The sequence below is a fragment of the Cavia porcellus genome, unplaced genomic scaffold (assembly GCF_034190915.1).
Source record: "Cavia porcellus strain 051 isolate PalLab524CR breed Dunkin Hartley unplaced genomic scaffold, mCavPor4.1 scaffold_5, whole genome shotgun sequence".
Taxonomy (NCBI): Eukaryota; Metazoa; Chordata; class Mammalia; order Rodentia; family Caviidae; genus Cavia; species Cavia porcellus.
The window spans coordinates 5,677,142-5,692,451 of record NW_026947488.1 but is presented as its reverse complement, the minus strand read 5'-3'; positions in this window follow the sequence as shown (position 1 = coordinate 5,692,451).

The window sequence follows — 15,310 nt, the reverse complement described above, 5'->3', positions numbered from 1 at the left end:
TTTGTTTCCCTTCAGAAAACACCAACTAAGGGAGACAAATCCGATCTTTTAACACAATCTCATTTCGGCTTAGTGCTAACAAGAATGCGGAGCTTTTTATGACTTAAGAAGATAAATTAGTGTGCATGGGTTACACACTGACTGTAGTTTTCCTTGTAATACAAAGAGCCCTGGTTCTTTTTATGAACGGGTTGCTTTCATTCCCATCTTTCTTTTGTTTTGCAGATGTAAACTAAACTCAGCTCTTAACCTCCTAGTGCAGCATTCATTTAAATGTTGTTCCCAATGAATTGTCCATGTGGATTCAAAAGTCAGGATTTATTGTCTGTAGTACTGAGGCCAGCTGTACCAAAGCTGCCTTTTGCTGCTCAAGACTGACGTAGGTAGCACTTAGTAAGTACCTCCGATGTGTGAGCCACCATATGAGGTGCTGAGTAGGTAGCACTTAGTAAGTACCTCCGATGTGTGAGCCACCATATGAGGTGCTGAGAAATCAGTGATGGAAGTGACGTTGGCTTTGGTTCGTTTTCTTTCTTCTTTCATTTGTAAGCAGCCTAAGTTCGGTGGTTCAAGCTCACACAGGGAGAAAAAAAATGCCAAATGCATTTTGTTGTCATTTCTTTTCTCTCCTTGCCTCCCTTCCTTCGAAAACAATTTATAAACTGGTGCCATTTGGAGCTTCCCATAAGAAACTCAAAATGATCTGTTCAAATGATCCCTTCCGTAGAGGTTTCAGTAACAGATGGGATTCCTACCCTTCTTTCCGTCTTCCTCCCGTCTTAAAAAAAGACTTCTGACTTCACCATGTTAGTGTTTTAGGAATTGAGTATTCTGAGATGGCTCAGAATGCTTTCATTTTTGTGTTTCCTTTATGTATTTTAAGTTGCATTTCCTGTTTTGACACAGAACTCATTTTAAAAGTCAGTTCAGGAAAAGACCATCATCATACGTTTTGGTTATCGGCTATGCTGTAAATTAATGGTTTTATGGCTGGATTCACTTTTCCTGGAAGGAAGGAGATGTATTTCCAGATTGAAAGCACATTCACTGCATGTTCTCGTGTGTTCTGTATTGATCTGATGAAAGCTACCCTGCCAATGCATAAACTTTTGTATGAGCCGTCTCCGTAACGTGTTCAATAAATTCTGTGCTCTGAATAGATTTAAAGCATGCTTCAGTGTAAAGTTATTTTAAATGGGTGGCTTAACAGTGTTTAGATAGGCTTTGGAGAACGCACCGCGTTGCGCGGCTCTCCTTGTTTCTTAGGAATATCAAATTGGATTTAAGGAAAATAACAGACATTTTGCATCAGAAAACAGAGTTAAGGATGACTTAGGCCAGCTTCCTCGTTTTACTGATGAGGAAACTTCTGCCCAAGGGCTTAGGCACGAGCGCCACTAACCCTAACCCTAACCCTAACCCTAAGGTGTAAATCGCTTCCAGCCCTGAAAGGGGAGGTGGCTTCTGTCTTTAAGTAGTGGATGACAGTTCTGTGTCTTACCACCTGTGTTTTGTTATGAATACATCCCTGAACGGTTTTGACTTCTTTCAGAAAAAATAACCTGGGAAAATAGTTATTTCGTATCAGTGGATTTCACCTAAGACCACAGAATGAACAGGACTGAATCATTTCTTTTCCAATACCAAATCCATTTTTTTTTCTCTCCAGAAAAAGCACAAATGTTCGGTTTCTTTATCAGTATCAGAGATTGAACTCACGACTGTACAGTTGCAAGGCAGGCGCTTATGCCACTGAGCTAAATCCCCATCCCCAATGTTCTGTTTCTTTCTTGATCTCCAGAGGTGCTGAGAAATTATGCCCACGTGTGTCTGCACGTGTATAACCTTGCATCTTCTTAATTCACCAGCAGCAGTGCTCTGGCTGCTTGTTACACATGTGGCTTTTTCTGTTTTTTTTTTTTTTTTTTTTGTTTTGTGGTGGTGGTGGTAAGGATTGAACCCAGGGTCTTTGCAGCGAGCTGTATTCCAGCCCTTTTACTTGTGAGACAGATCTTGCTGAGTCACCAAGTTGCTTGAATTTGTCTTCCTCCTGCCTCAGTCTCTTGACAAGCTGGACTTATCGGCAACTGTAATTCCTGGCCGTGCATCGCTTTTTGGACTTTGAAATCTACCTCAGAGATCGGTTCATGTCAGCAGGCGTCGTGTGACTGTCATTCTTCCGGGTGGCTCTGGTTTTCCTTAGAGAACAGTGCCATGCTCATCGTGGATATAATCAGCAAGGCGCCTTCCCGCAGTTTCTAGTCTTATTGATGGCAATAGAGCTACAGCGCACATGCCTGCAAGTGAGCGAGGGGACTGTGAGATCAGCTCCCAGAGGAGCGGTGATGGAGTCAAAGGGTACTCTGCATTCTAAATGTCGTTAGGTGGTGTCCCCTGCTCCCAAAAAGGATGTTCCTAGTCGCATGGGCCCTGCTGTCTTATTCTGTGGTTGGATGGCGTTTTGCGCTGCCTGCCTTTTGATCTTACGTTTTAGTTTGCATTTCTTTCCATAAAGTGGAACAGCAGGTCATTGACTAAAAAGACTATGACAGCCTGCAGAGACCTACAGTAAGGTCAGGTCAAGGGGACAGAGGTCTGTCACCAAAGGGCTGTTTGTTCACAGGGAATGCGTCCATGGGAGCTCCTGGGAGAGCCCCAGGAGCGGGGCAGGCTCCAAAGTGCCCAAACCTAAGCTGCGAACAGGGAGCGCTCTTAGCTGTGCCAAGGAGGTAGGTAGGGCCCAGGCTCACCGTCATCCTCCGTTAGTGACCCGCTGCCTGCGGGCTTGCCCAGGGCTCTGTGCTGGGCAGGGCAGGCCCCCTCAGAAGCTGAAAACACCCTCTGAAATTGCACTTACTGTTCAGGCTTTCTTTTTCCAAGTAGAACTTTTATTTCTGTATTTCTCTGCAATGTTCAATCGCTAAAATCACTTCAAAGAAGAGGGTAAAAATTTGGAGAAACACAAAGTTAGTGTGATGGACTTTTTGAAAAATGAACCTCTGTGCTACTTCAGAAATGTGAAGAGATGTGTCGGAAGGCAGGAGGTTCTTTAAAGTCAAGCCAAGACCCGCTGTTTGTTAGACTCCTTATGCACAGTCATCATAGCAACCCTAAGAGCGGCTCCCAACCACAGAAAGTGCTGTGGGTTAGTAATGAGAAAACCTCCCACTAATTCTGAGTTGGCCGCGTGTGAGGCGGGCAGGTGGCCTGTGGCCAGGGGCTGTCATGTCCCACCTCTTCTTCCCCCTTTTCCCCATAAACATCCACACATAGGCGAGGTGTCCTTTGCAGCATCCCCACCCCACCCCGTGAAGGTTGTGCTTTGTGGTGCTGGGGACAGGACCTGATGCTTGCCAAGCCAGCACGCTGCCACTGCGTCACACCCCAGCCCTGTGTTTGCACTGTGCACTAGCTGAGACTGCCTGCTCTGTGAGCCACTGGTCCCCCACCTCACCTCCCCAAGCATTTGAAACCCCTCTCCTAAGAGTTCACTGTCCTTTACTCTGCCGAAAACAACTTGAGAGGACGTTTCTAGGTTTTGATACAGGGGTGCTATGAGACCTCCAAATAGTCCACATAATATAAGGGAAATATTATAAATCCCAACGTGCTGGGGTGCCAAGTTGGTGTTCCCCAAAACTGAAGAGTGAATTCTAAGGAACGGTGGAGGTTAAAAGGGACGATTTATTGGGGGAAAGGAAGCTTTTATCTGAGAGAGAAGGAGGGCCCGGCAGGTGGGTTACCCATGAGCCCACTTCTAGGGAAGCTTGGTGGAGTAAAGTCACGAGGTGGGTATAAGGTGGGACAAAACTGTGGGCAATCAATAGGATGACAAGTCCAGTCGCTTAGGTAATATTGATCCAATGAGAAGCAAGTCACATAGGGCACAGGGACGGAACAAGGGACTTTTTGGGGGTGGGTCAGGGACTTCCTGGGCCCCTCCTGGTGATTGATGCCTGTTTAGAGTATCAGTGGTTATTGTTTATTCCTAGGGAAAGCATGTCGGCGCGGTCATCCCGCCTTGTCCTGAGGTCTGGCCTCTGAGTGTGTGTTTCTGCCCACAGCTGCAGTGTATCCCCTCTCCTGCTCTGGTTCTGTCGCGGCCCTTGCCCTGTCTGACCGCCTGCAGTATTTCTGACTAACTTAGCTGTCTGCAATATTCCCCCCTCTGAAGAGGGACCCCAACTACCTTGAAGGGGGAGGAGGATGACTGTTCTGGCTACTTCAGCCTGAAGAGGACTGTAGCTGAGATTGATTGGCGGGCAGAGATACTCCAGAGGGTCCATTTAAAGGTCCTTCATGTTGGCTAGGCATATAGCTTTAAGTCTGGAGGAGCAAAGCCAGTTAAGTATGCATGGGTCAAACAGTAAAATCAACAAGATTATTATGAATACAGCCAAGAAAAGTTTCCACCAGGAAAAGCCAGTAATAGCCTCCCACAAAGAGGGCACCGAAAAGGTCCAGGGAATTTCAGAATCCGACCTGGCATTAACCTATTGTTTAATGTCTTGAACGGCCATCGAGATATTAGCAGAAGGATCAGCAGTGTACACACAATATTCAGCTTTTACAATTGCACAAGCATCCTTTGTGCTATTGTTAGAATATCTAATGCCATCTGATTTTGAAGAGTAGCTTGCTTCATTAGTTTTACTTTTTATTCAGGAGAGACCAGTCGCAGGGTCATTTAAGGCCCGCTGAGCGTAGTCAAGGCCTCGCTGTATTACATGACATTCTCTAATCCCAGGGAAGGGATAAAGATAGAAGCAGATGATCCTCCCAGGGAAACACACTTCTAGACCATCTTTGCCATAGATGGGGTGAGTTTGCAAGGTAGTTGATACTTTTGACACTGCTGTCTTGTAACCACAGAAGTGCCACTGTGGCCGGGGCCACAGACTGGTTCTTCGGGACCAATGAGAGCCACTGGGGGCTTCCTGTCTACTTTCAGGGTGATTAAGCTAGGCTGTTACAAACCGGTCCTGGCCTGTAAGTTACATGTGTGTACGCCGCTTGGAAGATGTGTGTCCCACAGATTTAGCAGAGTCTGACCAATGAGAATAAGAGTAATTTGTTTTGCTCAGCATAAAGGGACTTTCTATTACGTTGTCCTGTAGTTGGAGTTAACCACACATAATCACCCTCCGTCTAAATACTGACTTTCTGTCCTCCACTGCGTTGGAAAGCCCTGTCAGAGCTGAGTTCTGTTAGGGACGAGTGGGGAACTTTGAAGTGTCCGGTGTAGAGTCACTGCTGCGCACCCTGTCTTTCTTGTCCCACTTTCCATGGAGAAGCTGCCATCACAGGAGAGGTCAAGTCGGGGCCAGTGAGGGCTGTGGCTGATAAGTCTCTTCTGGCTGTGTGCATTGGGACGATGGCCTGTTCACATTCTTGTCTTTCACTTCTCTGCCCACCCCCAGAAAGGTGACAGGGTTGGAGGAGGAACATGCCTTTTAAGAAGTGGAGGGGGCGGGCTGGGGATTTAGCTCAGCGGCATAAGCGCCTGCCTTGAAAGCAGGCAGTCATGAGTTCGATCCCTGGTACCGATAAAAACGAAAAAGACAAAAAAAAAAAAAAAAAAAAAGAAGTGGAGCTTGGTATTTAAGAAGCCCGTTGTGGACAAACAGCAAGACCACTGAGACATGAATGAAGTATGTCCTATAAAAAGGCCAGGATGTATGTGGAACTCGGCGTTGTCCTGTGTGCAGACTGCCTTAGGTGTGACAATTGAAGTAAAGTTTTTTTTTTTTTTTTGGAGGCAAAAATTCAGTTGTCTGATAGCCATAGGCTCCCTTTGGAAGGAAGTGTCGGGTCGCACTGTGAGCTGTGTATACAGGGAGATCTTTGCTTGAAGTCTGCTTGGAGGCCTCTGGTCCCAGGAGAACTACAGCCATAGCTCTGAGCCGCGCAGGCCATCCCTTGGCTGCAAGTTCTAATTTATGACTCAGATGCCTCCAGGCTGTTGAGTAGATCCTCCATCCTTCAGGCACAAGCTCTCCCAAAGCCACGCCCCATGCAAATTTTATTAGCATACAAATCCAGCTGGTGTCCTATCAGTAGGCTCAATGCTAGGGCATTTAGAAGACTTTGTTTAGGCTTCTGGAATACAGTTTGGGAATCCGGTCCCAGATTAAAATATAGATATCTGTCTTTTGGGCTTCCCTTATACACTGACAGAGGGGTCACACAGTCTCACATATCCTGCTTCCAAAGGTGACAACAGTGGTAATGCCTAAGAACCCCTTAGCTGTTTTAGAATCTGGGTTGCAGGGAGAAAAGTACTGGTCTAATTCTATCTTCTCCCAGCCCGCAGGTTCTCTTAGATAGGATAAGGCCCATGTATTTTACCTCATACTACAAAGTTGTGTCTTAGCCTTAGAAAGCTTATAATCCCTGTCTGCTAGGAAATTCAGCAGAACATGGGTGCCTTGACTAGGGAACTCTTCTGAGGCGGCAAAAACCAGGATACCATCTGCATATTGCAAGACTGACCTGGGAAAGTTCAAAACATGCCCAGTCATGGGGAAACCCTTGCCCAAAAAGGTGCAGATGGTCTCTGAAGCCTTGGGGAGGCAGGGTCCACGTCAGCCAGAGGCCTAGTCATGAGGGTTTGCAAAGGCAAAGAGGAACCGGGGGTCTGTGAAGGAACACAGCAGAAGGCCGCTGGTAACACTGAAAACCAGCTGGCACCATCTGGATCTGGCAAGGAGAGTGTGCGGGTTAGGTGCCCCGGGTGGACTGGCATTTCTGCTTCACTTACCAATCTAGGGTCCCGTCTGACCTCTAATCGCGCTGGGGTTTTGAGTTCCCAAGAGCGGGGTGCCGTACAGGCAATTGGAACAGACCTTGTACCCTTAGGTTATTGATTCTGGGCACCGATCCTCTGTTAACTTCTGGCCCAGAGGGTATAAAGAAAAAGCTTGGAGATGTATTTGTCCCAGAGCAGCTCTTAGTGTTCTGTCTGTTCTCCTTTGGTTGTCTGTACTTCAGGATTTATTTCTGTCTCCACGTAGGGCAGGAAGCTTACCCGACCTGGGTGTGTATTATATAGCATTCAAACAAGGTCAAGTATTTCTCCCTGGGAGGGGAGCTACACTTTCAGGCATAATTAGGAAGGAAGGTTTGAAAAGAAAACCCTTCCAGCTACAGCTTATGGGTTATGAGCGACAGCGAGCCACCTCCTCGCTGGTGACTCCTTTCACTGAGGTATCACGGCTGGGAGGACGGTCAGGGTTGAAAAGAAGGACCAAGAGCCACGCACCAGTGTCCAGCAACAGGCTTGTGTCTTTACCGCCATGGTCATGGTTTCCAGAGCTCCATGGAGATGACACCTGGCCTGGGGGAGAAGGCGGAATGCGCAGGGCCCTTTTGTCTGCTGGACCAGCTGGTCCGATGGCTCAGGGAGCAGTCCGACTTCCAGGGATCTGCACTGGGCAGGGCTCCGGGCCATATGGAGGTTCCTCTAAGGTGGCCTGGCTTTCTGCAGCGAGTGAGTTTAGTGATCAAGTCTTTTTTGGAGCCCTGAGAACCAGGCTTAGAGTTTACTTCCTTTAAGCCCACAACAAAGGCAGATATTTTCTCTTGGTCTCTTTGTTTTCTCCTCTTGACTTCTTCAAAGCCTCAAGTGAAAAATACCAGGAGGCAATTTTGATTAAAATAGCGAATGTGCTGTATGGAGCAAAAACCATCTTTTGCAACTTTTCCTAACATCTAGGGCTGACTGAGTGGTAAAGACGTCTTTAAGAATGATCTGCCCTTCTAGCGAATTAGGAGCTAGGGATGTGTGTTTCATCAGTGCCTCTCAAAAATGACCTAAGAAGGCAAGGGATTCTCATCTTTCCCTTGATGAAGAGTTGAAAATTTAAAGTAACTGAAGGGCTTTGTTCTCATTCTTTTTAGACCTTCAAGAATACATTTTGGGGGCCTGGGATTGAGCTCAGCAAAATAAATGCCTGCCTGGCAAGCGTGAGGTCACGAGTTCGATCCCCAATACCAAAAACAAAAAAGAATACATGTCTGGAAATAACTCCCATTCCAACCTTGCATCTGGTTGGTGGGCCAGTGGGGTCTCCTAGAGGGTCTCCTTGGCCTCCAGTAGGAACCGGCTGTCCCCCTGGCTGACTCTTAAAATGAAGCTAATATTCGTTTGCAAACGTAATAGCATCTTGTAACACTGCTTGTCTCTCACTAGAACTCAATGTTTGACCTAAGAGTAACATTACATCTTTCCGGTGTAGTTTACAGCTCTGAGTCAGCCCTTTAAAGACCTCGTTGTATTTATTAGGGTTGTCTGAAAACTTTCCGAGGGCCCGTTTGATCTGCCTTAGATCCCTGAGAGGACACGTGAACGTGGGTTGTCCCGTATTTGCCAGTCAGTCCCTGTGACTTACATTTACATTCTGAACACAAAGAAGAATTATTTCTTACTGCAAAGAAAGTCTGAATGTAAGGTGACTTTGACGGTTTACTCTCTTTTTTTTCAGTATGATTCTAGTAGCATAATTAATGCTCCCTCTGCATTCCGTTTTGGCCGTAGAGGGTAGACAGGCCATGCGTGGCTACAGAAAAACATTAAATCACTTTCTCAATAAGTGACGGTTGAACATTTTCCACTGTGCACGAACACATTCCACAGGAGTAAGAGAAAGAATGGGTGTCCTTTAGTTTCTACTTGATTTTCATGTCCTCAAGGCATCTCCCGAGGTGACCCACTCCAGTGGCTGCCATCTGGAAAGAAACCAGAAATAGGTTGGGTTGGATGAACCTCTGGCTCCCAACCCTTTTAGGTGTTTCTAAAAGCACGAGTTGTAATTCATTTCAGCTGTAACGGTCATTTTCTAGAACATGTTGCCAACAAAACCAACAATCCAGCAATCTGAACCACCGGCTTCCAACTCTTTGAAAAGAGGAAAACCAGCAACGACAAACTGGAGCACGTTTCAGCCCGCAAAAGAGATCACCTTGAGAGACACACAGGGTCAAGTCAGTGACCTGGAGAAATCCTGCCCCTGACCCTAGTGTAAATAAAACCTCTAATGCATTCGTTATCTACCCAATCACCTAGGCAGTCTTCCTTAGCAGGAAGGCAAGACTACGCTTTATTCAGATTTCAAGGCTATGCGTTTTCATAAAGCTGTGCTTTATTAAAAAGCTGTTAAGTTTCTGTAAGGGAGAGATACAGGCCTGAGCTAAATATCGACTGGATTTCATTAAAGACTCATTTTACAGCATTTTATATCAGCTCCACTAGGGGGTGCCACTAGGGGGTGCTCTAACATAGCTCTGCCCTCCCACCGCTAGAGACCCTTAACAAAACGGGCAAAGAACTTAGTAAACCGCACAGCTAGTCCACACGCAAGGTACGCGGAACAGGAATACAAGACCTTGCCCATAAAAGCAAATCATAATCTTTCCCAGTGTTCTCAAGTTCATCGCAACGGACAATGCACGAAATACGCAAGGCGCAAGGAATGGGTGTAAGCAACTGACAAAAACAAGGCATAAAACTCCAGGCACAGGCAGCTGACAGAGACAGGGATGCCATCATGACAACCTAACCAAGTCACAGCCCAGAATCTATGAAACAGAAGCAGATCCTTGCCGCCGGCCGAGTATCTTGGCGTAGCTATAACTCCCAACCTGCTAGACGGCCAGTACAACAAGTTTGTCCCCAGTAGCAAAGAATGAATTCTAAGAACAACGGAGGTTAAAGAGCAGGAACTGTTTATGGGGGAAAAGAAAACTTCTAAGAGAGACAGAAGGGGGGCCTGCAAGGGACCACCCAGAAGCCTGCTTTGCAGGGAAGCTTGTGGAGTAAAGTCACCAGGCGGATATAAGGCCTCGCCCTGTGTGACCGCCTATGTTTCTGGCTAATTTAGTTATCTGTGATAATTTTACTGTTTGATTTGGTTTTGAGATATCTTCATTTTCTTTCTTTCTTTGGTATTTTTATGTTTATTTTTATACCAGAGCATTCTGTGTGCCTAATTTTTTAAACTTTTTATGAGTACGTGATGATTACATTCATCCTGAGGAGCTGGTACACATACATGACACATTTTGGTGAATAATTTAAAAAAAAATCCAAATGGTTCTAATGGGCTCCTAATGAAAACCAGCAGGCCGTCTCTCTAGGCTCTGCCTTCTCAGAGGCCGTAGGATTAGGTCTTTCAACTGTTCTGGTGTCAACTTTTCTAGCTCTAAGTCAGGTGGTTATGTTCTTGATTCTTTTGGCCTCTATTTTTCTCTTTGATTTCTTCCTGAGGAAGATTTGGGCTTGACTTGATCCTTCCTCCCAGCCCTCTGCCGAGCCCAGATCTCCTCCCTCTTCCCTCCTAAAAGTTCTGCCATAATTTTGGCTGTGTGCATGATCGAGAGTATGAGAATATTAACAGCTTGCTTTGGGTGCCCTTTGATGATTACACTGAGCTATTCTGCATAGCCCTTTGTTTTCCCTGGAGTTACAGGCCTCCCTCTCACCTCCTTGTTTGCTATGAATCTCTCAAGAGTTGAGCCGCGAAGCCTGACAGGCGTGAGTCCGCTGCACCCTCCCCGCGTCGGGCAGCCGGTCGGTGAGTTCCATGAACTGCCCGGGGAAGTCCGTCCTGGGCCGTCCGTCCCGTCCTCCCTGGGCTGGCTGCGGTTGTGCCCTGTCCGTCGCTTCATTCTCTGTGTCACTACGGCTGTCTTTCCCCTCTTTGGGGTTGGATCGCCTCTCTTTGGGTCTCTAGTTTCCGCTTTCTTGTTTGACTCCCTCATTTTGTGAGAACATGTCCTTCAGCACGTCTCTCAAAAAAGGAATGTGCGAGGCATCATTTTTCTGACAGATTTACACATCTGGAAATTTACCATTTTGCTTGTCTGTTTAGGTGATAGTTGTACTGGGTATAAAAGACAAAGTTGAAAATCATTTTGAGCATTTGAGAGCGTCGTTTCGCTGATTTTCAGCTTCTGGTGTGGCCCTTAAGACATCTAATGCCAGCTGAGTTCCTAATTCCCTTTCTCTTTTGTTCCTAGAAAAAAATTTCAACTTCAGTTTCCATCTTCTTGTGACCTTTTTCCGCAACGTTATAATTTTCCCAAGTTTTTTTCTTTTTTATTATTTGTTGACAGTATTTTGCTTTTGATTTATATATACCTCCCCAAGGATGCTATAATTTTTATTGTTGTGTAATTTTTATTGTTGTTTGCCCTTATTCTATGAGAAATGGACTATTTTCTTAGAAAATAATGGGTTTTTATTTTGTTTTGTTGTCCATGCTGGTGATCAAACGCAGACCTTTATGTGTGCTAGCGAGGCACCGAGCCACACCACGGCTGGGCGGTGAAGGCTTTGTCTTCCAGGCTTCTGTCTAGCAACATAGCTTTGGCCACCGCTTCTTTAGGAGCCAAGTGGAGAAAGAGGCAGTGCCGTGTCACCACTTAACGTGTAAGCCTTTATTTCCTCTCCATATTTCAGCATTATACCTTGCCCTGGACCAGGGCAAGTTCAAACTCCCTCTTTAAACCTTCTGTTCCGTTCGGGGCTGAGGGAGAGGACCTGGCGGTCACCACCCTTTTACCTTTAGAGTTGTGACTTGCTGTAAGTCATTTGTAGCCCCAGTGCTCCTGTGCCTTCTGGGCACCAGGGCTGCCAGTTCCTGAGCCTTTGGGGGGAACCCGTGGTGTGTGTGTATGGGGGGCTTTGCATCCTGCAGTCTGCTTTCAGTGAATTGTCATCAGTTTTCTAGTTTTCCAGCTTCTTCAGTCTCGCTGGTGCGTTCTCTCCCTTTGTGTTCGGCCATCTGATTTCTGTGTCTTTCAGCTCCTTCCCCATAATCTCTTGGGCCTGGAAGAGGAGGAGAAAGCATGTGCCCTGCACTGTCCTTAGCCTGGCGTCTGGTGGGTGCTCGGTGGGGAGCAGCACTCACTCAAATCACAGTGATCTGAGCAGAGTGAGCCTGTATATTTTGTTACTTCTTTTTCTGAGCTAGTTTTTTGATATTTTTCTAATTAAAAAGTATCAAAAGTAGACTGAAGAGAAGGAGGTTGTGGATAAGCCCCGGGAAATAGATGATGCAACCCTTGGTGAAGCCCCAGACTCACCTCAAGACCTTGTTGAAGGCCACTCCTGAGGGGTCATCGGGTTTCAGCCCATTCCTCTGGGGAGAGGCTGGGAAGGAGAGCCCGTCTTGTGTGGGGCTGAGGGTCTCCCAGTCTCTCTGGCCTTTGCAAAGTTAGACGCTTGGTGTAGATGCTAGGCAACCCCGGCCAGGTGCTGGGGTCCTTTAGTCTGGAAAAATAACTGTCCTCAGTGCCCTGATAGAAATAGCCAGGCCAATACAAAATAGGTCCTCAAACAAGTCCTCAAGGTCTGAGTTCTTAATAAAAAAACAAACAATTTGGCAACACTGAAATTCCAAGCCAGCACTTGGCTGTATGGATGTTACCTTTACGGTTACAATCAGCCCCCAGCCGGGACTCAGCGTGTCTACCTGTGTGGCCTGTATCTGCTGCCTTCCTTATGTGGGCCAGGTGTCATTCTGTAGGCAGGATCCAGTGGGGGACAGGAGGGCCCAGTGTCAGCTCATTCTGGAGGAGAAGAACCTGACCAGCAGGGATCAGACAATGATCCCTGCGATGACCAAGAAATGGGTGCCGGGGGGCAGCGGCTGGTGGGGAGCAGAGCGTGGAGGGAGGCACACATGACTGCAGAATGCAGCAGGCGATGGGGCGGGGACAGAGGGTCTCAGAGCTGGACAGATGCGTTCTCGGGAGGGGGACAGGTCATGTGTTCCCGCCTGCACCCTGTTAAGGGGAGTTCTGTGCATGCAAAGAAGCCAGCCCTCAGGAGTAGATCAGAGTCTCGGCCTGCTGCCCAGCGGCCCCTGCCACAGCCCTAATACAATTCCGTGTCCTGCGTCAGCGGCTCTGGCCCACGCCTGAGTCACCGGGCTCCCGGGAGGGGACTTGTGGAGCAGGGCCACGCGTCACCAGCAGCCTCATGCTGCTGCTCAGCACCACTGGGAGATTAAACACACTCGCTTCGAGAAAGGCAAAGAAATAACTTCTTTTGATAACCAGCATCTGTTAGTTAATGGGCCTCTGAGAGCTGTATACAATTTAAACTTTTTATTTAAAAACAAAGCTCGTGGACTCTCCTGGGAGCCGCGCTGGGAAGCGATCAGCGGCACCCCCTCCCCTCTGAACGTGACTGAGCGGAGACGGAGAGCATGAATTGTGTTGTCTTCCAAGGGGGCCAGGGCTTGTTCTCTGTGGCTGCACGCACTCTGGTGGGTTGCGGAAGGGAGGGCTGCAGGGCCATTGGGGGTCGAAGGAAGGGGCCCGAAATGACCCTCCTGCCTCAGCCTCACGTTTGCGGTCAGCACTGCCGTGCCCACTGTCCCTCGGAGAGGGACAGCAGCTGTCCGTACCTTTCTCAGCACACCTCCTGGTGGGAAGAGGCTCCTGCTAGGCCCCACAAGCGCCCCAAACCCCTTTCTCCAAACAGCGAGGAATCTGGGCCCCCCATTGCTGGGTCTCTGGGTTCCAGCTGGGTCCCTGCCTCCTGTGTGGCCTCAGGCCAGCGCCTCTCCTCTCTGAACTCAGACTCACAGAAGCAGCCCGTTCACCTGGCGCAGCGGGCCCTGGGCACCATGCCTGGCCCGAGGCACAGGCCCACTCACAGGTCTCCGTCATGCTGTCAGGTCAGCAGTGTTAGCCGAGCCTCTTTCCACAGGTGCTGGGCACCGACAGCCCGCTGGAGAGAGGGCTTTTTGGGAGTCCCCAGCCCCCTGTGAGCTGACTTTCTAGGCAGAAGGGCAGAGAAGTGGTGTAAGAAGACCATCTCAGGAGATGGGAATGCACTATAAAGAGCATAAAACAGGACAGGTAGAAGGAGAGGGGGAAAGGGTGCTGCTCTGGGGGTTGCTAACAGCAGGCCTCCTTGAGGAGGTGACAGGTGGCTTGAGACTTGAATGAAAAGGAAGAGCCAAGCACCTGGAGGTCTGGGGGAGGAGATGTTTGGCAGGGGCGGGGGTATGTGCAAAGGCCCTGAGGCAGTGACAGCCTAGCTCAAGAAACAGAAAGGTCATGTGGATGAGGCACAAGGAGCCATACTGAACCTCGCAGGTGATGGGGAGACAGATCTGGGTCTGGGAGGGCTCTGGGGAGCCGCAGGGAGGGGGGCAGTGCAGCAAGGCACAGCGGAGACAGCCGGAGCTTCCCTCCACTGGTTTTATTCCCCTTCACACATCCTCTGGCAGACGCCTCACTTCCTTTCTGTAGAACCGTAATCCCCTTGGTTGACTTTAATTGCCAGCAAGAACATTTTTCAGGCTGTTTAATTTTATTAAAAGATTCAAATTTGATGATAAATGGTGGCCTGGTCCCTTCGTGCCTCAGACACAAGACGGGCTCCGCTGGGGACGCTCTGCCGACAGGAGCTGCTGTCCCGCCGGGATCTGGCCCTCCCGCCCTGAGCTCTAAGAGCATAAAAAAGCTGGTTATTTCTCGTACTTTGGTAAGCATGCCAGGGCCACTCGGAGGTGTGCGAGACCTATGGAGAATACGGGTGGGTGTTACTGCCCCTAAAGAACAGGTGATAAGTTTGACCCACTTCAGCGGGTTCATGGAAGCCCCTACGACCTCAGGAGGACAAGGGCCTCCCGAGGGAAGCCTCTTTAGGGTCATGGAAGACTCCTTCAGGGTCTGGGAGGAGGGTCAGCTGTGGGGATCACACGGAAGAGGGTGAGTCAGTGGCTGGCAGTCCTGCAAACTCTCAGCTTACCCCAGTTAGTTTCACAGCAAGAATGCAGCCCCAGGCATGGCGGGGAGGGCTCAGAGAGGCATAGTCTGTCCCACCATGACCGACCCTCCGAGCCCAGGGCACCCACACACCAGCATTGCAGCGAGGCAGCTGGGTGAAGAGGCCAAGCTTCCTGGGCCTCACGGGGGTCCCTGACTCCTTCTCCGCTGGCCCCAAAGATGTAGCCTGGAGCTTGCCCTCCTCCGTCAGTCCCACACAGCAAATCTGCGACCCTGGATGGTGGCCTAGGGCTAATCACAGAGCGTGTTGGCGCTGCCGCTGGCATTAGAATTAACTACTTGGCAAAGGCTGGGAGCCCCCAGCAGCCAGCCCCGCGCTCCTCGCCGGCCTTCCGCGGCCCAGGGAGCCTCAGAGGCTGCAGCCTGCCTGGGAGGCCGGGCCCTGCTCTGGTGCTGGCCCTGGAGGGCCAGATCCCCCACCCCGGCGCCCCACCCCGGCGCTGACCACCGTCCACCCGCCAGCAACCAGAACTCAGGAAGCCGAGTGGCCCCAGGAGACAAGCCC